The 27,951-nt window shown below is 39.7% G+C and overlaps 1 protein-coding gene across 2 annotated transcripts in view; it reads left to right on the top strand.

Annotated features, from left to right (window-relative positions):
• SBK1 (SH3 domain binding kinase 1) overlaps positions 1-27,951 on the top strand; it is a 53,692-nt gene that overhangs the window by 1,378 nt on the left and 24,363 nt on the right. The window contains exon 1 of one of the 2 annotated variants that reach the window (XM_072417599.1): positions 19,841-21,274. The exons of the other annotated variant lie outside the window; for it this stretch is intronic. The gene's annotated coding sequence lies outside the window, so the exon portion shown is untranslated. Of the gene's footprint in view, positions 1-19,840; positions 21,275-27,951 lie in introns of those variants that run through there. 2 annotated transcript variants of the gene reach the window in all.

Raw genomic sequence — 27,951 nt, forward strand, 5'->3', positions numbered from 1 at the left:
ATCCTTGCACCTGGCATTGGCATTGATGGCACCCCTGGCATTGTTATAGTTCATTCCTGCCACTGTTTCTTGTGCTGGACATGTTTGTAAAAATATAAATAAAGACCTAAGGAATAAGGTTATTTCATATTCTGTATACTATGATTATACTGTACATGTTCACTTTATACATATACATGTATATATATACTCAATGTATTTTCTTTGCCTTTGTGGTCTTTTAAAGTAGATGTAGAATTAACCAAAATATATTTAGTTTGCTATAGTACTGTAGACTCAATTTATAATCCTTCATGCAAGAATAAGGGTCTTTATTTTCAGTCAAGTGACTGTAAGTTAAAAATCTCAATGGCTAAAAATATCTGCCACTTTGGTAAAAGGAACCCTATCCTGCAGATACTTTGCAACCCCTTTCCGTCTTCATGCACTGCCAGTGATTGCAGTACAGCTTTTCCAAGATGTGTTTCCTAATGTTGACAACAGTGGACCATACTTGTGCAGTGTTCATTGAAACGGTCAGTGATCGGAAGCCAGGGTGAAAACGCGCATGCCTAATTGGGATACAGGGAGAGAACGGTGTCACAATTTACTAGAAAGTGTCTAAGGACCCCAAAGACAGGTTTGCTTTATTATTTTTTTTAAATGAAAGAGAAGATACAAAATTACTCACTGAAATAATGTTAACATCTGAAATGTCAGTGACTAACCTTTCTTTTCACCCTAGAGGAACCTTTGAAATAACTGTGAGGTCTCAGGGAACCCCTGATAAATATCTTATTATATCTGCATTGAAGTAAGATGTTAAAAGTTTTGAATAAAGATATTGTAAATAAGGAATATGGCACATATGGAATATTTGACTCCAAGAGACGATTATTTAAAAACACTCCCTTGCTTTATACATCAATAATATTGACAAATAATAATAATGAACAGGGAATAAAAACAGACTGTGAAAACTGTAGTGTCTCCTATGTTATTCAGTGGAAATGTTTCCCCCTACATTGGTGGTCATAGGAGACGTTACTCCTCACATTGGTGGTCATTGGAGACATATCTCTTTACATTGGTGGTCATTGGAGACTTGGCTCTTTACATTGGTGGTCTTTAAAGCATGGCTGCTCACATTGGTGGTCATTGAAGACATTACTCTTCACATTGTTGGTCAGTAAAGACATGGCTTTTTACAGTGGGGGTCATTGGAGACATTAGAGATTCTTCACTTTGTTGGTCAGAGAAGACATGTCCCTTTACATTGGTGGCCAATAGAAACATACCTCTTTACATTGGTGGTCGGAGGAGTCCATTTACTTTGGTGGTCAGTGAAGAAATGTCCCTTAACATTGATAGTCAATGGAGACATGTCTCTTTACATTGATGGTCATTGGACACATGGTTCTTCATATTGGTGTCATTTCAGTCATTGGCTCTCTATATTGGTATCATTAGAAACATGGCTCTATACATTGGTGGTCAGTGAAGAAATGTCCTTTTACATTGTTGGTCAATGGAGACATAACTCTTTACATTTTTGGTAAGTAGAGACATAGCTCTTTACATTTGTGGTCAGAATAGACATGTCCTTTTCTGTTGATGCCCAATAGAGACTTGCCTCTTTATATCAGTGGCGAAAATCCCCCTCGCACACGGTTGCATTGTGTGTCAGTGGTGAATTACCTCTTTACATTGGTAGTCATTGTAGGTAAGAGATCACTTTGTCATTACTCACAGCTCAAAGAACCCCCAACAACCCCGTCTGAGAAAGCCTGGTCCAAGAACCATCTAAACAACTGTAGAAAACGCTTTTTGGCAACCATTGACCCTTCAGGAGGTAAAAAAACTGCTGGAGGAGAACAGGTCATACAAGGCAGAATACCAGCATAGCATTCACAGGAGAAAATATTTCTAGTGCAAAGGTGCATGTATCACCCTGCTAAATCATTGCGGTGTAATGTCAGATGGGATGTTCCGGAGATTCCTTGCTCCCCTACTACCCCTTTTATTAACACATTATCTGCTTGGACAATGGGAAACTTTTTTCAGTAGGGTACTGAGGGCCACCAACCTAAACCTTGTCCTGTTTGAATTATCATTCCTCTATCTTTAATGCCTTGGCTTTGTATCATTTGTTTCTCTGACCCCAACAGCCACAAAGTAGCACAAGGAAATCTCCCAAATGGGTTCTGCACAATACTAAACAAAACACCAGAAGATTCAAACCACCACCAATAAACCAGATATAAAAAAGCTGTAGCTGGAACTGCCCATTAATTCTAATTCCATTTCAACAATCACAGATTTACTAATCACATTTGCAGTTTTTTAGTGGGTGGGAGGGGAGAACTTGTATAATACAAAATCTATAAGGGGTAATAGAATTTGTGCAATGTATTGCTCACTTAGCAGTAACAATGTAAAGTAGCATCTGAGATGTAAGGAGATATCCAAACAGCGGTAGAATTGTCTAGCAAGGAATCATAAAGAAGGAATGATATTCAATATAGTCATCTACAGCAACCAATAGAAATCCACACGTTTACATTAGTCAGGACAATGAAAGCTGCTTATTGGTTACTCTGGATTATTAGATTTCTTTAGTTATTTGTTTAAGATTTCATTGTATAAACTTAGTTTATTTTTGTTTTTTAGTTTACAGTCTGTGACTGTATTGTGGAAATCTTCATTTTCTTTGGGGTCTGTTTATAAGGTAGTGAACCACCTAAAATTCTCTGGAACATGGAGAATCTATCTCTACCAGTGAATGTTTCAGTGAATGTCAGATTAATTGCTTTATAAATAGGACCCTTTGTGATCTTTGTAGTTGCCAGTAAGCTTTAGCACTATTATGCCAGGTATACACTATGCAATTTTCCCTCAATGTCATTTTCAATTGATTTAATGATCAACATACAAATCAAAGCTTCGCTTACAAGAATTTGATGTCCCATCCACTTGTTTGATAATAATCGATCTGTATTACCATCAATTTCACCATTGTAAAAGTGGAAAAAGTGTCTGCAATGGACGCTTCACTCAATATAAATTGATTAATTCATCAACAACAAAAATAATGCTTTGCCTGATCAGTTTTCAATTGACATTTTGTCTTAATAGGAATGAAAAATGTTAGATCAATTCATTTTAATATTACATAGTCTATTGCTAGCCAACAGGGAGATTCCATTGGTGAGAATTCCCAGCAGTAGTTTGTGTCTCCATTCCCCTCCTGAAGGTCATAATAAAGATGTCCTTGTCCCACAGCTTGGACCCCCTTAGGTATTCTTTTTTTCTGCATTATGGAGAACTCTTTGGAGCGGCTTGCCGGGCTTAGTTTTGTATGGTTGTGGCAGCTGGAAAGATTTGAAAATGAAGGTAAATGTACCTTGTGCCTGAAATCTGAGAGATTAAAGAAACCTTTTGGTGATTTTATTAGCTAGGAACCATGAAAACCGAAATCTGTGTGTTCTGTAGAGTCTACCTATATGTGTATAATGTGCATAAAACAAAGGCAGCTCCATAGGGAAAAGGGGGATGCTATGCTTTTAGATGGCGCACGTATCTGGTACACACCTACAGCCAATTAGCCATACCTGCAATGTGCAATAACACCCCCACCCCTGCAGGAAGACTCTGCCGTATGGTTCAGAACAGGAGAGAGATTCAAGGTTGAAGAGAGAGATTGTCCCACTTTGGAGCTTTGCATGGACAGATTTTAGAAATAATAGATGGGTCTAACAATGAGGGTAGGGGGGGGGAAATCTTAATGATCCTCTTCTTTGAAGGGTTTTAAAGCAGACCGATGCTCAATTAAAAAAAAAAGGTCTTCTTCCCCTCCATCTTTTTGGGTTTTTCCATATGGAACCCAAAGGAGGCAAAATCTCTAATATTTAATTTCAGGAGTGAATTACCATATATTTGTTGCTGCTCTGCCATAAAAATCTTCCCAGAAAGATGTGCTTATCTTCAGCTAGGCTGCATTGTTGGCAGAGCAGGGTAAGGTAAGTAAAAATCTAACTTTTTTCTTTTATTAAGAGCTGGTGGTTTAAGGAGAGGGTGCACATTTCCCATTATGTCCCGGCTGACCTTCTTCACGTATGTATCATCCAGGGGCCCTTCTGCAGTTTAAAAGAGACCCCAACCCATGGTTGGACTGATTCTACAAAATGACCTTGTAACCAGAGGGTCCCTTTTGCTTTTACAGGCCGTGCACTTACTATTCTGTCTGCCTATTTGTTCAAATGCCACCACTTCCGTTCTTCCCTGGCTGCAGCAGGTACTTGACCAGTCAGATAGGTCAATATCTGTTACCCCTGCCACATGCTATGGTTTTTCCCATGGGCTCATAGGTTCTGTAGTAAAGTATCAGCCATCAGGGGAAACTACGGTGTAAAGCAGGGGAGCGAGTATTCCTAGACCCCTAAAAGTACAGTGACAGGGTCACTTTAAAAAACCCTTTTCCTTATTTAGCCTTTCCCTGAATGTCAACGCAACCTGTGTTTCCTTACTCCGTCTTTGTCTTTTTTTTTAGTCTCTTGGCTTCCGACTCTCATCATAGCTTCCTAAAAATATCTTCTGCAATCACAGGCTCGCTCCTTATCTCTCACATCAAACATTAAACTCATCTTTACATGCTGCGGGCTCCACAGACCCTATACACACAGACATGGGCTTGGGGATCTCTTAACAAGGAAATGCTCATTATCTGCAAAGTTTGGACATAAGGAATGGCAAGAGAACAATAGAAGAAATTTGCTGTGTTTCTGCAAAATGTGTTCGGGGGACTGCTCCCTCATATATCAACACACATTAGTGTCAGTTCACAAAAGGATAACCCATGCAGTATTTATAGTCCCTGTGATTTATTTGATAATGTTAACATATTTTGTTTTAAATTATTAAAAATTTAATAGAATGGGTTGACTGAATGTTCCATATGCATGTCATATTATTGATTTTTGTGGAATTTAAAATGTAAAAATCAGTTTATAAAGATTATCTCATGGGATTTGCTTCTAAAAATATCTTCTGATGACAATGAGGTTGTTGGAGGTATCTATGAAGGAGAACGGGACAAGGAGACCTTCCAGGGGGACAGGGAATATCACTGCAGCCATGTTTGGAGAGAAATGTTCACAGTTCAACTTTTTTATTCCTGTAAGACCCATACAAGAAATAAATAAGTGGTTGTCACCAGACGAATACTCATCATCACCATCTCTCCAGCCAAACTAGGTTGATGCTGTTCTCATTATTGCAATTCTGCAATGTTTTGGCCAGAATAGGCAATTTCCATTGGGCAAGGAGGCAACTGCTATAAGATGCCTGCATGGTGAGATGTTGCCATTTGTGTTTTACCAAATCCTATACCCATTAGATCTTCCCATTTTCCCCATGAGACTGGCATGCCCAATATAGCCTTGGCAATTTTTCTACCTCTAAGGGGCCAATTTTATGTCCTTGCCCATATTTTTTGCTGCCCAAACTTTGCATTTTTTCACAGTTAACATTAGGCACTTACCTGGTGGGTCAGTGTTAGGGGTTCGGTTCTGCAAAGGGTTACTTGTGTGACTAAGATGTAGTCTGGTATATTCTTGTTTTTTTTCAAAATGTGGCCGTCCCTATGGAGGGGGGTTAATTAAGGGCCAATATCAATGCAGTTAGGTTGCTGTTAATTTCATTTACAGTAAATTGTTTGTGTGAAAGTATATATTCATATTCGTGGAACAATAGAAGTCATTTATTATTAAATTTAGAAGTACAGCGTAACCAGGGTGATTTCACCAAACAATTTCACTCCTAGTTTGTTTTCGAGCAAATTAAGATGGGGGTTTCTTAGGTCCAACGTGTTTTGTGTATTGGGCTTCCTCAGGGTACTTATGGGTACTTTAAGATAACTGTTATGAGGATGACAAAATCATCTGGCGAGTCCTCAGCATCACTTCCTACTCTCCCACATTGTGTCAGAGGTGCACAGGAGACCAGGGATACCAGTCAGCTGTGTCTCTGTGACATCCGCACCTCTTCTCCTAATGTTATGATGCCACCTGTGTGTCCAGCGCATTTTGGTTGTCGTCATTGACATTGCACTGGAAGGTAGGAAATTTGGTGGCAAAAGGTTTTTACTGTGTTTCTGAATCAGGATTCCTCCAAAGGTTACTAAGCATTCCTTGGGCAGTTTTTTGACTCTCAGGCTAGTTTAGGTGACATCAATGATCTTTTTGGCTATCTGAAAGGCTGACATTCTTCCCACTGACCATTTCACTATCACATGTACCGTCATCTGCTGTGGATATAGTAATTATAGCAGCGGTTTCCTGAGGACCTAAAAGTTATTTCAAAGGGTTTCAGGTTCAAGGGTGCACTTACCACAATAGCTCCAGGTTTCATTATTCTGTGGGCTCTTCAGCAAACATTTGTGAATCCTTCCTTGCTTACAGAAGACAGATTAGGGATGGGACATATTGACCCTCTTTTTACTACATGCCCCCTGCCTCTTTCATATGTCTTGTGGAGTGTAAAAAAACTGATCTATTTCTAGTCACGCACCAATTGTATCATATCGGTATCCTTCGTGCACCATATTTTTCTTCTCTGACCCATTATGGTGGCCTCTCCGTATTCTTTTGAAATATCAGAAACTGGGATGAGCCAAATAATAAAAATACATCATGTTTATGGGGCTCCCATGATTTGAAGATGATTTGTAACGTTTTGGTGGGATTGCACCTCAGTGTGTTCACTACCAACTGCTCATAACATAAATATAAAATGTAGAGGCTTGGGTAGCCATCACTTTGATAAAAAATCTTCTTGACCCTTAATGTGCAGAGATTCCCCAGTAAAATGTGAAATCCACTCTTTGTACAATGTTCCAATTAATAATAGAAGCCTCCAGTCCCAAGAAAGACGTTCTTTACCTGTACATGTAAAAGGTTTCTTCATTCTCCATGTAAATGAGTTTTTTTCTTCTTGTCATATTAAATCGCAGTGGGATGACTCTGAACCTTATATACAGGCATCGCTGTGCTAGGTCAACATAGATAAATATATCTGCCGTTAGTAATTAGGCACGCTACATGCTTATTGGACTAAATGCAACTGTGCCCTCTCATCTCCTATACCCCATGCAATGCATATTTCTATCAGAGCCATGGCTGCTCAGTAGTCTGCATGCCTCCACTTGGTCTATATGAACTAGAACTCAGCGTGCCTTTATAGGGGAACTAAACCCTAAAAATCAAAAATAGCAACCCAGCTTGTCGTTTATTGCAGATGGGATTAGCGGTGTTCCTTCTGCAAACAAATAAGCTTACCTGTCCGATCACAATTCTTTGTCCATGCTCTGTTGTGGGTACTGCCATCTCTTCCAGGACTGGGAACTTTAGCCAATCTTGATTGGCCAGGCTGGGAGTTCATTCAGTCCTGGCTGGCCTTATAGATGCCATGAAACCCGGCACATGCCAGCATCCTACATCCTGCATGCACAGCTCAGTGTGCTACGAAGAATAGGAACAGGCAGGTATGTATGTTTTATTGCAGAAGGGGCATCAACTGTCTCTTCTGCAAAAAGAATCCTGCCTGCTCCCACATACGTTGTATGCACAACTAAAGTTCTGTTTTAATGTAAAGCAAAAAAAATAAAATTTAATATTTGATGCAGTCTGCAAAAAGCACATCTGTGTTACCTGCTGATCCCATCAGTCGATCCGTTATTTTTCCACTTCCTTTCACAGGTCAAGCTGTCCAATAAGCTTTAAACCTTTTTCCCCAATGAAAAACACATTGCATTTGTCTAAAATGAGTTAGATGGAATTGCCTAAAGTTTGCCTAAATCTACAGGTCTTTCTAACACTGCACTAAATACAGTATAACAGCACAGCGTGCAATTTTACAGCAGAATAAACAGCGTTGTCACCCGATTAAAGAAACTGAAAACGTTGAGTAATATTAAAAGCAAACCAGTTGCATTAAATGTGACTTTTGATTTTGAGTTGCCTATGGTTATATTTTATGGTTTGGATGGACAAGCTCTGCCCCTATAGCTGTTTATAGCATGTCCTACCCATATATGTCGGTGGTTTTATGTATACCTATAGGGTCATTGTACACTTCCACTAAACTCAAGCCATCCATATGTGGCTTATATCAGCAAACTGCCCCAAACATGCTACACCAATGTTACGCAGGCTGATCACTAGTATTCCCATCCTTTGCCTCACTCAGCTGTCTTCATTCTGACAGTCTTTTCTATTCTGCATGTCTCTCATGGTAATTACACTTCTCAGAAAGTATGTGGTTGCCATTCTTACTTAACTGATGGATTTGTGTGGTTTGGGAAAGTCAGGCTGGGCCTGGAAAGAGATGCACCAGTTCTATAAACAACAACATCAGTATCACTTCTTAATTATATGTTTTATTGAACCTCCTCAGTAGCCTCAGGCAACCTGGGGATATGGAGCCTATGTAGAACTAAAAGCTCCAGCATGGCCACATTAGCTGCATAGACTGTGTGGGGCATCAGTGCAATCAGACCTAGTGTAAATATTTGCTGGTTGGTTGTATCACTGGTTATATATAATATAAAATAAATATATATATATCTTTTTGTTATGAATTTTACATCTCTGCATGCTTGTTAGTCTGTTGTGCATGGTCTACAGAGATTTATGGATTGGCCACTAGATGGCGCTAACACTCAGCCAAGATTTGAGCCACACAGGGAGCATTTATTTGTAATGAGTCAGCTGACTTGTAGGGGTCCATTTATAAAACCATACATTCATCCAAATGATAAAATAATCTGGAGAAGAATCAATCACTACAATGTAAAACACATGCACCTGCAAGATTCTCCACCAGACATTGTTGCTGAATGAATATCAGATTCACCGCTTTATAAACTGACCCTATAGACTTACATTCTCAGAGAGACTTACATTCTGTAATATTGCAAAGTAGGAAGTAGAGCCTTTGTAATTATACACTATATGTACATTATTAATATTATTATTATTATTATTATTAATAATAATAATAATAATAATAAACAGTATTTATATAGCGCCAACATATTACGCAATGCTGTACAATAAATAGGGGTTGCAAATGACAGACGAATACTGACAGGAGGAGAGGACCCTGCCCTGAAGAGCTTACAATCTAGGAGGTGGGGAATTAACACACAATTAAGTACAACACAATAGATGGGGATGTACATGAGCAAGCATGTCATCCCCCAAGTACATAAAGTATGTAATAACAAGGATCACTTTTTAAATTATGAACACACATTGATGCTAAAAGGCTCTATATCCACTTTAAAAAAAGAAAACAGATCCACTATTGCTGCAATAATCATCTTTAAACCTGAGTTGCTGCTCACAGTATTTTTTCTACCACTAGATGTCCTCAGTCTTTCTTGGATAAATTACACCTAATGGCATCATGTGATCTCTGTGGGAGAGCTGACCTCTGGGTTGGGTTTTAGAAGAATTCTGCTATATGTAAAAGATGTAGGTTGCCATTACAGTCCACATTGAACAGTCCTAGGAGCTCTGACTTGGTCATTGGCTCAGAAAGCAGAGGCTAATTATATCAGCCAGGTAACTAGCATTCTCAGAATATGTCCAGCAATGGTGGGCAGCCGCTAGGTTTTCTTATGCTTGTTTAGTGAGCAAACCTAACCCATATTATTATTATTATTATTATTAATAATATTCATAATAAACAATATTTGTATAGCGCCAACATGTTACGCAGCGCTGTACAATAAATGGGGGTTGCAAATGACAGACGGATACAGACAATGACACAGGAGGAGGAGAGGACCCTGCCCTGAAGAGCCTTCAATCTAGGAGATAACCTAAAACCTCTTTTGGGCAGGGTCCTCTTCTCTTCCTGTGTCATCATTTGTACTCATCAAGTATTTAGGTTTGTCATTTTCATCCGCAATTTATTGTACAGCGCTGCTGAGTATTTTTGCATTTTAAAAATTCAAGATAACAATAAGAAATGTCATTTTGATCACTAGAAAAATCTGGCTGTTGTAGTGACTATTTTCGTCCAGTAGACGGTGCTGTGACACTGGTGTCATGCTAGGATGACCTTCATAGCTGTGCAGGATGGCATTTCTGACATTGGCTGGTCAGAGCAATCTGTAGAAATCACCATACAATAATATGGAACAGCTCAGGCTTGCCACAACATGGAAGGTCAGACTGTACAAGCCATAAATTCAGTTTGCTGCATTAAATATCAAATGACTATAATTGGTAGCACCCCTGACTCACGAATGACCTCCATTTTTGAGAGGTGCCATCTGGGTCACGTGATACAAACCGCTGTTCATTTGGCAAAGAGTCCCTGTATAAATATAGCCAATCAATACCATTGACTCTACCCCACTGGCTGACCTGGCTGTTAATTGTGGGCTATTTGTGGAACGCCATCGAGCTAACATGGCGGCGATATTGAATAAGTCTGTAGACAAGCAGAAAGGAGATCCATTCTTAAGTTTAACCAATGCCTTACTGTGTTGCAGTAAAATACTAACCCTGGCCTAAAAACTAATGCTGGTGTTAAAAAATAAAAATGAAATGGCGCAGACATCTGATCCTTTAGTTCTCCGGTTTATAGGAGGCAATGTCCTTCTTCAGGTGGCGTGCACGCTTCCTATTGGATGTCCAGTAGCAGGGTCTGCAAGGATCCAAAAGAGGGGTGATGTCAGTACAAGGTTGGTGCCGGAACACCTACAGCACTGGATTAGTGACTCCCTATCCACCACACAGCACTGGCAATACACCTGGACAGCAGATATCTACGATAGGTGGATGGGCACGTGAGTTTTGGGGGGTGAGAGTGATGTCTTTTTGTCTGGAGATTAGTTTTTTCACAATAGGGAGATTTCCTCTCACTTCCCGTTCAAGAGACACCATAAGAAATGAGTTAAAACCCTTGAAAAGTTAGGGAGATAAATATTCCCATCTGTATATGGAACAAGTGCCCCTTTAGGAGAGTTCCCCTCTCTCCCTGGTATCACATCAACATGGATTCTCCATTACTTCCTGTCCTGGAGACAGTGGCCACCAGACATAAGCATAGGGGTGATTCTTCCAAGGGGGGACACAGACACTGATACCATGACCATGATGTTCACTGTTTCATGCTGTATCTCAAATTAAAATCTTTGTCTAATGCAATGTTTTCATCTTACAAAAATGTTATATTTACATATATATGTTACAGTGTTCTCTCCTGAATTTTTTAAAATCTGGGTAGGAAGGAGCTGTAGACGGGTGGCAGCCCTGTATTGTATCCCATCATTTCAGGGACCACCCGAGTGATTACTGAAAAGTGCCAGGCGGTGCCCCCACTAAAAGGGTCTAGGGAGAACACGGCAGTATATATACCCGGGGCCGGCTATACCTGCCCTGTATGAGAGCCGTGGCTGTTTCCTAATAATTCTGCACTGTTACTGCTTTACTCATTCTTTTCTAAACATTTATGAGTCAGATGTGACTGACTGAAAACAATAATCGATTCTTAGCAATTATTTAAGCTCAGCTCCAGGGAAACAACTAAATCTAAACTAATGAAATACATGGAAGCTGCCAAAGTATTTGTATTTCTGTTCATCCAGTTGCTGGTCATTGTGAAGGATGTCACCCTTACAGCCAAAAAAGATTATTGGAGTAATAAATTGCTCAAGGAACCCCAAGCAATCTCTGGAGGAACTCCAATTGAAAAACACACCTATAGACCAATGCATTTAATTTAGCATATTCTAGACCAGTTGTAGAACTACTAGTTTAAGCATGCAGAAAGGATCTGCTGGGATTTAGTGGCTTTGCAGCATCAGGACTCCATGATCCCTCATTACCTTACATTAGAGGAGCTGTCCACTCCACAGTGCTGAACTGCATATCCTCCAAATACATCCTAGCATTGGCGCGTTTGTACTAACACATCAACATATTGTATGTGCAAGCGCTTCCTCCCTGACAGCTTGTCCATGGTAAATCTGCCTAGGGTTCACAACCAGCTTAGTTATCCTAACACTCAAATCCTCTTGCCTGACCTTTACCTTTGACCTTTCACTGGTTAATCAATTTGTTGAAAATTTAAACTACATTGGTAAAAAAAAATATATTAATTATATATTATTCATATATTAACAATAATTATATATATATAATTATTGTTGACTGTGTTCTTTACTTTATGTATATTTTATACTTTTATTATGTATACTTTATATACATTAATAATCTCTGGCTGTAGAGATTCACAGGCTGGGATTAACTCAGATCTGTGCTTTATTAACCCTCCACATGACTGCCACACTATATATGTTTTATATATATATATATATATATATATATATATATATATTGGATCTATAATGGTGATCCCCAACCTATTCTCTAATCCAGTGCTAATTTTAATCCTTTACTATTTGATCATGTGATCTGAGCCAAAGGTATCCAATAAAATATAGGGTCAATGTCACACTGGCTCTTGTGGTTCCTTTACATAGTTACATAGTAAGTCAGGTTAAAAGAAGACATAAATCCATCAAGTTCAACCACTAGAGAAATAAACATATCCCAGGTAAAAACGCTATGGAGATAAAAACTTAACTAATAAATATACATAAAACATTCTCGAAGATTTGTTATTCAATTCTTCATACAATTGAAGCAAAATTAAATATAGACATTTTGTCCTTCATTCTGTGCTAACGCGTTTCGCCACCAAGAGTTTTCAGAAGGAAATTTCAAGAAGTCATAAGACATGTAGCAACCTTAATGGAGACCCATATTAGCTTCCTAGGAAGCAAAAGATAGAGCTAATATATATCATTTACGTTACTACATGCCTTATATGAATTGAGTGTTGAGACCCTCCCCTGTGACCATTACCTATTATTGGATTGTATTATACACACATTTAACAGTTGAGATATCAGGTATACAAATTGTAGCTATCGTATACGGCTAATGATTCGATAAATTGTTCTGGTCTCAGGACACCAGGGTTTTAGTGCCTCAAGTGGTGAATTTTGGTAGAACATATTAACACATTGAAAGCAGACATTAAAGCAGAACAAATAGGTTAACTTTGTGTTTCTCAACCTTTTTACCATTGGCAACCCCTTGAAATATTTTTCAGGGAATCCCAGCTATAAATTACTATGGCCACAGCTCACAGTATATTAGTTGGAGGAATGCTTCTTACATTTCTCGCCATTGGGAAGGCTACCACAAGCAAAAAAATTATTAGTATCTGTTAAACTGATCTGAGAGTCACAAACTGCTCACTGGCCAAGGAACCCCTAACAACCTCTGCAGGAACCCTGGTTAAGAAACATTGGGTTGACTATATAGCCAGAGGTTTGTTGACCATCACACAAATGTGACCTTGCTGGACATTCTATTCTAAAACCAGGTACAAAAAAACATGAAACCTTTATTGACAAGCATTGACACAGACATTTCAGAAAATTCTGTGCAGCCTTGTGGCAACAGTTAGTAAAAGGCCATTTTTTATTCTAGCATGACTCTGGTCCTGTGTACAAAGCCAGTTCTATAAAGATCTGGCTTGATGAGTTTGGAGGAACTCAAGTGGCCTACACAAAGCCTGAACCATACTGAGAACCTTTAGGATGAATTGGAACACCCAAAGCTAGCCAGATTGTCCTGTCCTACCAAAAATACTTTTTTGGCTGACACACAAATTCTCATAGACACTATCCAAACTCTTGTTAAAGTTTCAAGGTGGTTGCTGTTACAGATGCAAGGAATGGATTGGAAAGGGAGCTCAGTATGAATACCCATGGTTTTGGAATGGGATTTCCAACAAACTCATATAGATCTGATGACCAGGTTTACAAATACTGTTGGCCATGTTGTGTATCCGATTTCAGTGCTCCCTCTACTATTCTACCCATCTTCTATGTCCATGTTTTAGTGAGGGTGCCAAGGAAACCATTCTTCTTACAAGCCGATAATTACACATATCCAGGTATCAAAGGGTGATTTGTCATATGGATCCCATATATTGCACAATGTAATATTGAAATATAGGAGAATAGTGGTGGAAAAAGTGATCAGTTGGGTCTGCAGGTTGACTAGTCCATGGTACTAAAATCCCCACCCTCCTGCACAATTAAATACTGATATTCTTTTTTTGCTTTGAGCTGCAAGAAGGAAAGGGATGACAGCACTGATGATACCCATAATTTCACAGGTACCTATTTCATATGGGTGCAAGCAGGGGTTTAAAGGTGAACTAAATCCTGCTGTAATCACCTGTTCCTGTGACATAACAAGGTGCCCTGAGTGATCCTAAATGTTTAAAGGTGGGATTTTAGTTCTACTTCAAGAAAAGACCCAAGAGACCTGACTCCCAACAGAGGTCCTCACCAAACTTGCAGGTTGTATGCTACTGCACTTGCTCATTCTCTTCTCTATAGGTCCTATAAAAAGGCACCTAGTCAATGTCACCCATTGATTTGAGGTCCGTAGTACTTTGGGAGGGTGAAGGATGGCTGCATTTATTCAAAAGTGTTATTTTTTAGGAGATTTACACAGTCTAGGCAGGCAGCAAAGCTGGGCTTGTGACCTGACATTTGGCTACAGTAGTTGTACAATACAGTGTGGTCAGCACCCTGCCCCCTATCTGTCATTGGCTAGTCACATACTGGTGCCATGCAAATCTTTCTTTGTCCTTTGGCCAACTATCCATCTATCAGCTGAAAGATTTCACAGGGCCAACTTTATATGAACGCAAAACTTTTATTCCCAACTCACATGTATCTGCTGCAGGCTTATTACCAATCATCAGTGCAGGATGTGAAGACTGCAATGTCTATGGAGTATTATTTGGTGAATAATAATGAGGAATGATGAAAAGGGCAATAATAGAAAAATTAACTATAAGTAAGGAGAGAATTACAGCAAGTATGTTATACCTAAAAAAAACATTTAAAAGGTGAATTTGTGCTTTAAAGGAAATGGGGGGCTATATTGCAGCTGCGAGCGTGAGGAATACACAAAGGGTTTCACTTCAAATAAAGTAAACTGTTTCCTATGGGAAAGTACACACAGAACTGTGGAAGTGTCTTTGATTGCAAGAAAGTAACCCAAGGAAGTTCCTGCTGTGTTCTACAATCATTTGAACATTCGTGCAGCATTAGCAAACCATGGGCACAGTGGGTTATGCAGCCTTCTCCTGTTCTGTGGATGTGATACAGCCGACGCAGAGAATCTAAAAAGAACTATGCTTAAATACATGGCTTAAGCCCGGCAGTACAAAGAGAAGCCACATCCGCCAATAATTAGCACAAGATGACAGAAATTAGCTATATTTAACACAAGGGGGCTTTTAATAAACTGTCGGTGCAAAAAGCAGAATTGCAGCTTGCACCGGAGACCTTTAATTACCCAGAGTGTTATTTCTATTGAAAAAAAAAGCACCACCTTGTCTTAATTAGAATGGAAAAAGCACAGCTATGGCTTTGTCCTATTTCAGGAAGATGACACAAAGGCCAAGCCGAAGGCAAAAAAAAATTTAAGGCCGCAGAGTCTGATAAAGTGGAACTGAAAGTATGGCGACTATCATCCTGATCCTTCCACCTTGTTACTGTGCTCATCCAACACTCCCACCACCAGCCCCATTATACCCGTAAAAAAACAAATACCAACTTTTTTCTAGAAGTCTTTTCCCCGCTGTCACCAGCAAGCTTTCTAGATTAGGGCATGTTCAGACTAAAGGTATTTTACTGCAACATTAAACTGCATGGATGGACGATCCCAGGTGCAGATTGCTGTTGTGCATACATGAGCGGCAAACCACACCATGGGTAAAACATTTACAGTTGTGGCTGCAGCTGTGGTGTGATTTTTCCAAAAACACTACAGGGCCAAAAGCGACTTTTGTTTTTGTGTTTTGGAACCATGCTCCATTCTGCCACAGCTGCATGCAAGAAATGGTTCCCATCTGCTCCCATTGACTTGAATGGAAGTGGTTGGGACTGCAGTAGAGCCAGTGGCTGAACACTATGGGCCTGATTTATTACAGCTTTCCAAGCCTGGAGAAGATACACTTTTATCAGTGAAGCTGGGTGATCCAGCAAACCTGGAATGGATCTAGTCTGTTCTGCAACTGAATTTGAATAAATCCATTTCAGGTTTGCTGGATCACCCAGCTTCACTGATGAAAGTGTATCCACTCTAGTCATGGAGAGCTTTAATAAATCAGGCCCAATGGATCATTGTGGGTCTTAAATTTCCCTATAAACATTAGTATACGTTGGTTTCAAACTGGAGCATGTAACATCTGGAAAAATACCCAGCAACACTGCTGGCTCCTACCCCCTGTCAAATAAAGGATAAGAAAAACAAACCATTGGGTCCAATGTTAACTTATTTATTATGGATTATGTGAATTTGCCCTAAATAGTGTTATTATTATTATTATTATTATTAATAATAATAATAAAAATAATAATAATAATAATACATTATATAATAAAAGGATTTATATAGCGCCAACATATTATGCAGCGCTGTACATTAAATAAGGGGTGCAAATGACAGACGAATACAGACAGTGACACAGGAGGAGAGGACCCTGCCCTGAAGAGCTTACAATCTAGCGTTCATATAATGACTTGTTGGTTCTGGAGGCTTTGACCCCAGTGCACATTCACAATCAAGTCTTTAAAGGGATAAAACCCGTGGAAATGTTCATGCATTGCAGAGACGTACTGCATCTGTTTTCATACTTTAGATATACAGTATCTACGCTTAGAATTAGATCTAATGTATCTTAAATATATCTGTCCTTATATGAACCTTGCATGCACCAAGTTAGACTAGAACAATAGGGGTCAACACTTAATACATGAAGTTTTTCTTTTTGTTTTGTTACAAAGTTTTTATTACAATCAATCTGTACAGGACAGTAACTGCTTGAGACAAAGAAGTTGTTTTTCTTAATAGAACTTTTAATAGAATATAGGAGTTGCCATTGTTTTTTTTAAACTTTAAAACTTTTAACTTTTAAAATTATTACTTTCTATGATTTTTTTGTCTATTGTCCAGGAGGACGAGCAAGGTTATAGGTTTGTCTATTGTCCAAGAGCAAGGTTATAGGTTGCCGCTTAAGAGATATAATATACTTATTCCAGGTCAGTACATTGGAAAGCATGGATCAGTATGACAGCCCTGGGCAATGCACTTTGACAAACAAGTCAGCAATGGCAGCCCTTGTAATTATATTGTAACAGACTCTTTAAAGCAGAACCAAACCCACAATACTTTCCTGTTCCCCGTAGGGGGCCATTCTCTTCTTTTCCTGTAAATGATCTTCAACCGACTTGATTGGCTGGGCTAGGATGACATAACTCCTGCGCAGGAGATTGCCGAGTATCCTGGGCATTCGTAGTTCAGCTTTTTGACAAATATTCGGAGTGATCAGGCAGTTAAGAAGGTTTATTGCAAGGGGGACATCATCTGTTCCTTTCTGCAGTAATGACCTGCCGGATCGTGGATTCCTAAAAATGAAACTTTAGTTTTTCCAGCATGGTGGATCGTCTGTTGGGTGTTTGCACAATAGTCATAGTATATGACATCATGGGCCTGATTTATTAAAGCTCTACAAGGCTGGAGAGGATACACTTTGATCAGTGAAGCTGGGCCATGGTATGGATTTTTCAAAGACATTTGGAAATGTTTTGAATCCTAGACCAGATACCTTCCAGGTTTACTGGATCACCCAGCTTCACAGATAAAACTGTATCCTCTCCGGTCCTGGAGGGCTTTAATAAATCTGACCCCATATCTTTTCCTGTGCAATGACAATTTAATATTTTGCATATCTTCCCTAAGACATCATACAATGAAAGCCTCCATTTATTATTTGCTAGGTTGTAACTGGTATACGTTTGGGGTTAAATGGAAGTGGCGATAGCATTTTCATCAGGACTGTGGCAGACAATAGACAGATTGCAGCAGAATACGGAATTTTTTCTGTCTACTTCTCTTTGCCTAAATCTGGGACAGTTCTTACAGCGGAATTGTAATCAGGCTCCAGGAATGAGCTGTCCCCCTTTGTTGTCATGCTGAGACAAGGTGAAGGGGTTAAGGGAAGCCCGAAACACCTGCTGTTAAAGAGCCAGCGTTCCATTTTCCACCTTCCTCCTCCCATACAGCTGACCTAGAAACCAACATCCAGTCTTTAGGACCCAGCTATAGTCAGTCATGTGACTGGGGGAGAAGTGATTGCAGGAGACAACAATGAATAATATGGGGGGGTAATTGGGGGCACAAGGAGATAATGTTACCAAATGGGGTATGTGCATTTCTCAGGGCAGGTGGGCACATTTTATAATAATTTTATAAGGCAACCAATGATACGAGAACCAATCCATGTATATCAATGAATAGAGCATAAACATCCTGCACAATCCAGAGCACCACTTATATGCCATATTATCTTTCAGTTCAGAACAGTAAACCAATGGAATGATGGAAGGAAATCGCTAACAGAGGAACATCTAATTAATCCAAATAAAAGTAGTAAAAACGTATGATCCAGAGATGCACATGGGCTGTTGCAAAGAAAAAATATTGTTGCTGCCCAGTTATGCCATGGCACACAATTTGAAAGAGGAATTGGGCAGAACAGAGATGAATAAAGCTCTGGATTATGAGTAATGCTACAGGGATAATGTGGATGTTTACATGCAAAGCGCAAAGTGTGTTTTTTTTTATAACATTCTTTATTTGCAATCAAAAATAGTAACAATCACGTAATGCAACAGAAGGTAAAAATTGGGGACATACAGAAACAATACATTGCATAAATCACTTTGTGGAACAAAAGTCCATGGCTGAAAGAAAAAGTAAGGGACAGGAACAAAGAAATCAGACCGCAATAAATCTTTTTTACTTTATATAAGTGATTAGGTACAGCAGGCCATAAAATTGCTGACTTACATGTGTAATGTGGTTTTAAGGGTCTCATGTAACATGGCAATCCATGTAGTATGATAGCGTACATGCCAGCTGCAGACTGTTACATCTCTTTACCATGGCGTAGGTAAAAATAGGTTCTGAGTAGGTTTGTTGGCTGAGATTCTAGGTTTAAAGGGCAAGGGATGATAATTTGGGGTGTTCAACAAACACCCCTTGAGACTCAATGACCCCTACCACCCAGACTCCAATGGGTTTACCACACAAGGCAGCGTGGACAAAAAAGGTGATGGATACCTAACCCAAAAAAATTCCCTTTCCGAAATTCTTACTTTCCCAATATAGCATAGATTAGGGGTGATCGCGGAGCCCTGCCTTTCAAAATAGACTCTATTGCACACCGGAGGTATTAAGTCCAAGTACCGTTCCACCATGACTGATTTGGAAGCAGCAACTACTGTTCGGACTTGGCTGATTCCATTCAGTTTAAGATGTCATCGGAGTAAGGTAATGGCCAAAAATGTACAGAATTGTATTGTGCTATACATGTCCATGCTGGCATGCAAGGTAAGCAAATTTTTTTTTAACTATAAAGTATACTCGGTATATATAAACATAAATAAATATATGTTTGGCATTTTTATTGTTGGTAGATCATTTTGATTTGGTCATTTTAAAAGTAGCTCGCAAGCCAAAAAAGTCTGGGCACCCCTGGGATAGATGATAATTGCTGAATCCTGATTAGTTGCTATGAGAAACTGTCTTATTTTAAATCTTCAACCAACCAATAAGATTCCTTTTTTCAGTTGCCAAGTAAATGAAAACCGATATATCGCCTGCCACCATTGGGAAAAGCTTCATTTTCTTTCTCCCATTTTCATAAAGACAATTAGGTTGTATTGAATAGATTGCTAGCAACCGGGTAAGATTGGGTTATTACAGAACAGCAAGAAAATGGGAATATAGCGGAGAAGAGTAGACTGAGGAGGGAGAACAGAAGAGAAGGATAGAGTACAAGGGAGGGGGAAGAACACAGGATAAACAGGGAGTGGAGAGACTGTCACATAGAATATACACAGTAAGAGGGATACCAGGAGAAGAGACAGCAGGAATACAGAAGGAGAAAGGAACACAGACTGGGAGAGACAGGCGGGGAGAACAGCAGAATGAGATGGGAAGAAGCCAGGGATAGCATTGGCTGCACGGACTGAGATTACAAACCAAGCAAGGGATAGAACAGCCCAGGCTACAGAGACAATACAGAAGAGAATAGCACAGGACACAGACAAAGGCAGCTACAGGAAAGTGTGCAGGAACAGACATCACCAGGGAAGCAAGGACAGCACAGTGTACTGGAACCAACACACAACCAGAACAGCACACAAACACATAGATTTGGGGAAGGAAGGGGAGCGCAGTGTGCAAGAACATACAGAACCTACAAAGGAAGGACAATACACTGTGCAGGAACCCATACAGAACCTACAAAGGAAGGACAATACAGTGTGCAGGAACCCATACAGAACCTACAAAGGAAGGATAATACACTGTGCAAGAACCCATACAGAACCTACAAAGGAAGGATAATACACTGTGCAGGAACCCATAAAGAACCTACAAAGGAAGGACAATACACTGTGCAGGACTAGATACAGAACCTAAAAAGGAAAGACAATATAGTGTGCCGGAATCAATATAGAACCTACAAAGGAAGGACTATACACTGTGCAGGAACAGATACAGAACTTACAAAGGAAGGATAATATAGTGTGCAAGAACAGGTACAGAACCTACAAAGGAAGGATAATATATTGTGCAGGACTAGATACAGAACCTACAAAGGAAGGACAGCACAGTGTACAAGAACCAAAACAGGACAACCAGCACAGTGTGCAGGGAAAGATACAGATTGAAAGGAAGGACAGCACAGTTTGCAAGAACATTAAACCAGCAAAGATAAGACAACACAGTGTCCATGAGGAGGAGAAGGTAAAGGACATAGAGGGTGGCTGAGGCTGCAGGTGGTAGACAGAAGAGAAAGGGATCTGGTGGAGCCAGTCTGTTTTTCTCCATCTCTGGTCACAGTTGGTCTGGAGAATTGGGCTGTGCAGGTCTGGCCAGCCAGAGGACAGATCAGGACAGAGAGGCAGGCCCAGTCTGCTTTTTTGGGGGGGCCCTTGTCTGACGTGCAACTGGACCCAGGCTACGGTTGCAAAAGACCCTCCAGGACAGTCGGACACGGGATGAAAGGAGCAGGGGGATTCTTCCAACCAGCATCTGATTACTGACAGCCACAGGTAAGACAACCCAATATCTGCAGACTAGTCATGCTCCATTAATCTCAGCCATTCCAGGCCAATGCTAATGTGTACATACCCTGAAAGGTAAGCTTCTCAGACAATGCCATTTAACCTCTTCCTTACCAGACCTATCAATAGCCTTTGCCTATTTGCTACTAAAGACTTGCACTGCGATGACCAGTGATGCATTAACTTTAAATTAAACCTTTCCACTAAAAAATATCTACTGCAAGCTCCCCAACTCTTTTTTCAAGCCAGAGATAACATTACTTCCTTAACACTTTTTCTGCCTGGCAACTGCAGACCATCGCTTCAGATATCCTATTAGCCACGCTTATAGTCCAAGGCCTGCAGAGCGTTGCTCTGTTACATAGTCCCCGCTAAACTGATAATCACAGCCCTAACCCTTTAAGCTTTGGTTTGACATCTTAGTACATTCATCAGAGAAAAAAAATATTAAGATAACAGAATAATTGCCTGTCAGGCTTCTTTGGAATTGAGCCCCATGTCAAAGTAGGCACATTTAGGATTAAATAGATTATCCTGTTTTTTATTAAAAAAATAATCCGGCCTTTTTATCTTTTTAACGTCTGTTTTATTAATAACATTGGCACAAAGCCTTGTTTTTCCATGCCAGGCCAGTAAAATACCAGCCAGGTGGCACCCTATCGCTACGCATTACAAAGGCATGACTTAACAGCAGTGGAGGTTGGCATGTCCTGGAAAGTCTGTGTACATCTGTGTACTTAAACCATCACACACCTACACGGTGTTGCTGTATGCTTTGTTTGTGTACATTTAATAGTCACAAGGCCTCTGGGTATGAATGTATAGGACATCGCTTTGTGTACTCAGCTATCTCTGCAGCATTGTGCATTGTTGGTGTATGAGATGGAGGGTTGATATCGTAGACCCCTCAGAAGGTCTCTCGGATAATGCATTTTATTATTTGTTCCTAGGTCTGAGCAGAGCTTCTTGTTTCTATGCATGGGCATGTGTATTTATTCTTCACAAAGGGGGAAAAAAAACAAAAGTATAAATGTGTTATGCTTATTATGGAATATGGGTCAACGAAACCAGGTCCTCCACCATTGATGACCCGCTTCTTCCATCTCTAAGGCAATCTTTCTACCTGTGATGCAGAATAATTACTGCTTAAATATAGAGTTCCCTAAAATATATATTCATTTTTGCCAGATGGTATTACCACGTACATATATCACTGTGTGGCTTTGGGCCCCAGAGCCGTTGCATGGTCTGCTTTGGTTATAGTTACTGCCTTGCTTTGGTCATTAGGCTATATGATCAGAATAAAAACTGGGAAGTGGAACATGTGGGATGTGTTTAAGGATTGCTTCCATTTCTTCATAGAATAGGGTTTGTGCTTGGCTTGTGTGCAGGCCCGTGTTAATAAAGGGGCAAGAAAGGACATTGGCCAATGTCTTAGAGAAAGAGCTTGGATTGTAAGCTAAAGGAGATAAATGAATTGGTCAGCCGCTGTGTGCTCACCTGTGGATTGGGTGTACTGTCTATCTCAGATCCTTCTAAATATGAATCCTCAAGCCAATTAATTTGGTGGAAATTGGCCCAATGTATACATTTCAGTGATGAATTCTGGATCAGACAATTTACCACTCATTCCATGTTTTTAGGAGAATTAAAATACATTGATTTGCAGAAACAATAAAGCCTGTACCTCATCTGTTTTTTTTTTGTTAGAGGAAGCCATGACCACCTGTTTTCAATAGTAATGAACGGCAAAAAAAATCTGATTTAGTTTCTGAAATCCTATTCCTATCCTAATCCATTGCTTCAACATCCTTATTATTATTTAACAGGATTTATATAGCGCCAACATATTACGTAGCACTGTACATTAAATAGGGGTTGCAAATGACAGACAGATACAGACAGTGATACAGGAGGGGAGGACCCTGCCCCGAAGAGCTTACAATCTAGGAGGTGAAAAGCTTTCTAAGTCATTGAGTTCCTGATGTGCATGCTTGCTCCTGGTCAGTGACTCAAAATATTGAAACCAAAGGATCAGCACAACAGCCTGGAAACTTTGCATTTTCAGAAGGCTTATTTTGTGACAGAGGTGGGGGTGGTATCATCTATCAATTTCATGATCAATAAAATTCCATATAATGTTGGCTGATGTCTGAAAATGTTTTACAGAGAACATTTAGACTCCTTGCTTCATTGATTACTGTCAGACCCATATGAGTTAATAATTAAAATTGTGCGCTTCTTTTTGTCCATGTCAGTCAATAAGAATCTGGTGGAACATTTGGAAGGTGGTTGATGTCTATAAACAAAAAGAAATGCTACCGTCTGTATATTTTTCATACATATACCGCCTCCTTACCATACCATAATCCTAATCATTGTGCCTTAACGGAAAACAAATACATCAAAGCAATGAGTTAACAAAAGCTCAAGTAGCACTTGACGAATGTTGTCTCATATACCTATTGTGGTCCTCTAAGCTGTAGACCCACCTTTATACTAAAGAGTCCTTGCTTTTGCATTCCGGTGCTGGCAGTGTTTTATATATATTAGCAATGTCCTTCCAATGCCCATTGATAAAGCCACCTATAAATGAGCCAATTCCATAGTTATATAATGCATTAGGCCTGCCTCGGGCTATTAAATCTCTTACCAGTGGCAACAGGAACCATTACCATTGCCTTGTTTTTTTTATACAATCCTGGCACTGATTTAGCATGGATAATATTTAGGAGTGATAAGAAATACTTTATATGCTCAGGTTTGCTCAGGCTTTCTCTTGGTTGTCAAACCTTACATGGCTTGGTAACTGCAGGCAATGCACAACTATGTGTATCACTTGGGAAAAAACAGCCTAAGGGCTCATATTGATGGGTGTTGTTTTGCTGCATTTGATATGTTTTTATTCTAACGCAAACACATACATTGGAATAGAAAAAGCAGTGCTTGACAAGAAAAGGCTGCATTTCACTTTCTATGCCTGCACTTCAAACAAACCTTAATAGTATATGTTACATCCAAAGCTTAACACAAAGCAGGTCAAACACAGCATTAAAGAGAAATATGGGACAATGTAGGTGATTGATAGTATATGCTTAGGCATCCAACATTGTCACATGTGAACGAGGACAAACACCAAAGACCTATGTAATTTGGATTTTTTTCTATTACTCTTTTAAACAGCTTTAGGGAAGGAACAGGGTGATAGGTAATTGTAGCTGGTGGGATCTCCAATTAGACCAACAAGTTTACTTTAAGGTTAAGTTGTAAGAGTAAGAAAACCCAATAGGAGCCTAAAATAGTGGTCACAGGGCTGTTATAGCTTGGTATATACTTTATTCCTGTTGATCATTTAATTTGATGATTTTCAACCATCTATATGGCTTGTTGCATGACAAGGAAGTTTTGCATTACTGTGCAATCAATAAACATTAAAATCAATCAATCAATCAATCAATCAATCAGTCAATCAATCATTCTTTCTTTATCAAATCTGCTTAACAAAAATGGGAGCTGATATCCTATTGGCTGGTATTAGCATCACATACACAGGGGTTTACTGATCAAAATGGAAGAGAATTGGCAAAACATAGAGTTGCCAAGAGCAGCCAAAAATTCTTTCTCTCATTGGGGCAGATATATGAACCCTCGCTCCCAATGATGGTAGTAACAATGGCGCCATATGTAATGTCTTTGACCAGCCTTGAGTTTTCGGGTAATGAGATTTAACCGTAAGTAGTGGAGCATTTCATATCGAGTGCTTGGTACTTTTTGGAAGTGGTGCTCATCATGTTGAGAAAGGTATCTAAATGATGACAGCTCCTTGTTGCCATAATGGAGGAGAGACCATATTAAACTGAAAGATGTTCCGTGTAATCAAAGTGTTGGTTGGAAAGCCTGAAACCTTTAGCTGTCTTCCCCCTTGGGCCCTATTTATCAAGGAGCTATAGGGAAGACTTGTCAGAGCCACATTAAAGCTTCCTGACAAAAGAGCTCTCTCAATTAACATATTGAAGCCAATCAAATGACTGCAATCAGTTGAAAACGATAGTTGGAGACATGACGTTTAAATCTGATTTATTGCTGTCACCTGGAAGATTCATTTCTTCCTACAGCATTTTTTTATATAGCTTGCTGAGAAAATGCTAATCTCCGATGTCTTAGAAACACTGTTATTTAGAATAAAATATCCTAACTATAGTATATTTAAAAATGAATGTACTATTCATAATATAGTGCTTCTAGTATTACAGCCTCCAGGCATCCAAACCTTGGTTGCTTACGATTTCCCACTATGTGATTCAGCTCTACTCACTGGCCACTACCTTACTAGCCTGTCCCTGCTCTAACACAATGGTGACTTGGCTGGTGGAACCATAGCGTAGATTGGGAAGGTGCACACATTTGACACATCCAGAAGTGTCAGATGTTGAGGACTCCATTGGCACGTTTAGCATGAATGGTTTAGCTCAATGTTGGCAAAGCTGGACTGTGCACAGAGCATTCCGGGCAGGAAGCTGGGGCCTGGTCTATGCCAAGCTCCATCTTTCATGATCCTGTGGAAAACCAACTGGGTCAAAGCACCTACGTGTCATGGGTTGAACCACTTGTAGGCAGTTGGTAAGTAATGGCACCATACCAGTACAGACTATGCAGATATGGCAGCTTCTTTTTACCTACTGAAATCCATATCAATGTCCATTTTAAGGATGAAGGGGATCTAGGGCCCCGATTGGCCTTAGATGAATTCTACATGTAGGTGGTATTGCTGGGTATAGTACATGTATCGTAAGGACAGTGTCTAGAATACACATTGACTCATCTCTACAAACAATGAAAGACATTCAGACTTTGGTGGCGAGAACATTTCGCTGCAAAAGGCTCAGTAAGGAACAATACAAGCACGACCAAATGCAGCAACATTTCCTTTTTCCATGGAGAAAAGGGGACAAATCTTCTCCTGCATGGATGCCAACTTTATTTATCATTAGAAATAGTGAAGGATCTGGGTATCATCGCAGTGCAGGGGCGGATGGGCAGTTGCCAAACTGCTTGGGGCCACTCTGGCATCCTGCATTGACAGTACCACATCTGTCGGTCTGGCCAGCCTCGGGGCGACTTCTTGGGTTCGCTCTTTCAGTTCTAATTGGCAACTCCTGAAAATTTGTTTGGGACAACTGGCCCCTTCTAGACACACTCATTCTTCTATGTGTACACAACGTTAAGTAGACGGAGGGCGTTCACCCCGGTGAATGTGGCAGTTGTCAGAGGAACATAGAAAACCCTCAGTGTTTGTCAGCCATTTTTAACATTGTTTAGCAAACAACATGCTTCTTTGTCTCTAGGACAACACAAAGACAATGGCTTCATTTCCTGAATGAGAAAAAAAAAGGATCGCGGACAAATGACTAAAATGTTGTAGTCGTTAAATAATTCATAGAGGGTGGAAGTACAGTAAACCTTTTGTACTGTGTTTACAGGAGGTGATGTCATAATGAGTTGGTTTTGACTGCAAACGAGGGTTATTGTTTTCATTAATAACACAGACTGAAGATGGCGCGTGTCCATTTTATCGTACTGCAAGGGAATGCTCCACAGGGGCAGGAAGGCAGATTCGAAGATTCATTACAACATTGCATCCTGATTTATATATTCCTCACATCAATTGTATTGTGGCCGAATATAAAACCCACCTCTGACCACTTCCTAACTGTGCATCTGTTCAGAGTAAAAAGAATCTGTCCATGTCCATCCATCAACCATCTCCAATGGTAATTCTGTTCCATATTGGTGCAAAGTTAACTGCCCTGTATAGAAGGCTAAGGGGTCACTAATACAAACTCACATGCAGGCTGATTTACTAAAGGAATATAGTCTGTTCACCTAAAGTAAATTATTTTTTTGCAAAGGACTTTTCACTTAGTCAGGGCCCTGGAAACAATCTTTCGTGATTGATTCCAGTGACAAAAGAGTAACAGATAGTTACATAGTAGGTCAGGCTGAAAAAAGACATAAGTCCATCAAGTTCAACCACTAGAGAAATAAACATATCTCAGATATAAAACCCTATACGAGATAATTGGTCCAGAGGAAGGCCAAAAAAAACACTGGTACAATTTGCTTCAACTGGGGAAAAATATTCCTTCCTGATTCCATGAGGCAATCCGATGTTCCCTGGATCAACAGTCACTGTTATTTTTACTTTAAAGCAGGGATGTCAAACTCAAATACACAGAGAGCCTTACATTTTCTTGGATGTGATTAGGTATGAATTTTACCCACATTCACTAAATTAGGGGTGGAGGCAGAACTGGGCCAGTCGGGTGTCTTGCATCCACATCTACTTACAAGGAACATATTTGCAGGAGGAGAGAACAGAATGATGAGCTGCACCTCCATCATCCAATCACAGTCTAGGGGCAGGGAGATGACCAGGCTGTGTTGCACAACAGCAGCAGATATAGTCAGGTCTCCATCATGGCTTTCCTGTATAAATCTCAGAAATGGATGGACACCAATACAAATCAAATGCAATAGCAACATGTTGTGTATTTTGTATATATTTACTTTTATCTTTGAAAAATACATTTTGGATTCAATTTGTGTATTTGGCTGTGCCATAAAGTTATTATTAATATTATTATTATTATTATTATTATTATTAT

This window comes from Pyxicephalus adspersus, chromosome 7 (assembly GCF_032062135.1).
Source record: "Pyxicephalus adspersus chromosome 7, UCB_Pads_2.0, whole genome shotgun sequence".
In the NCBI taxonomy this organism is placed as follows: Eukaryota; Metazoa; Chordata; class Amphibia; order Anura; family Pyxicephalidae; genus Pyxicephalus; species Pyxicephalus adspersus.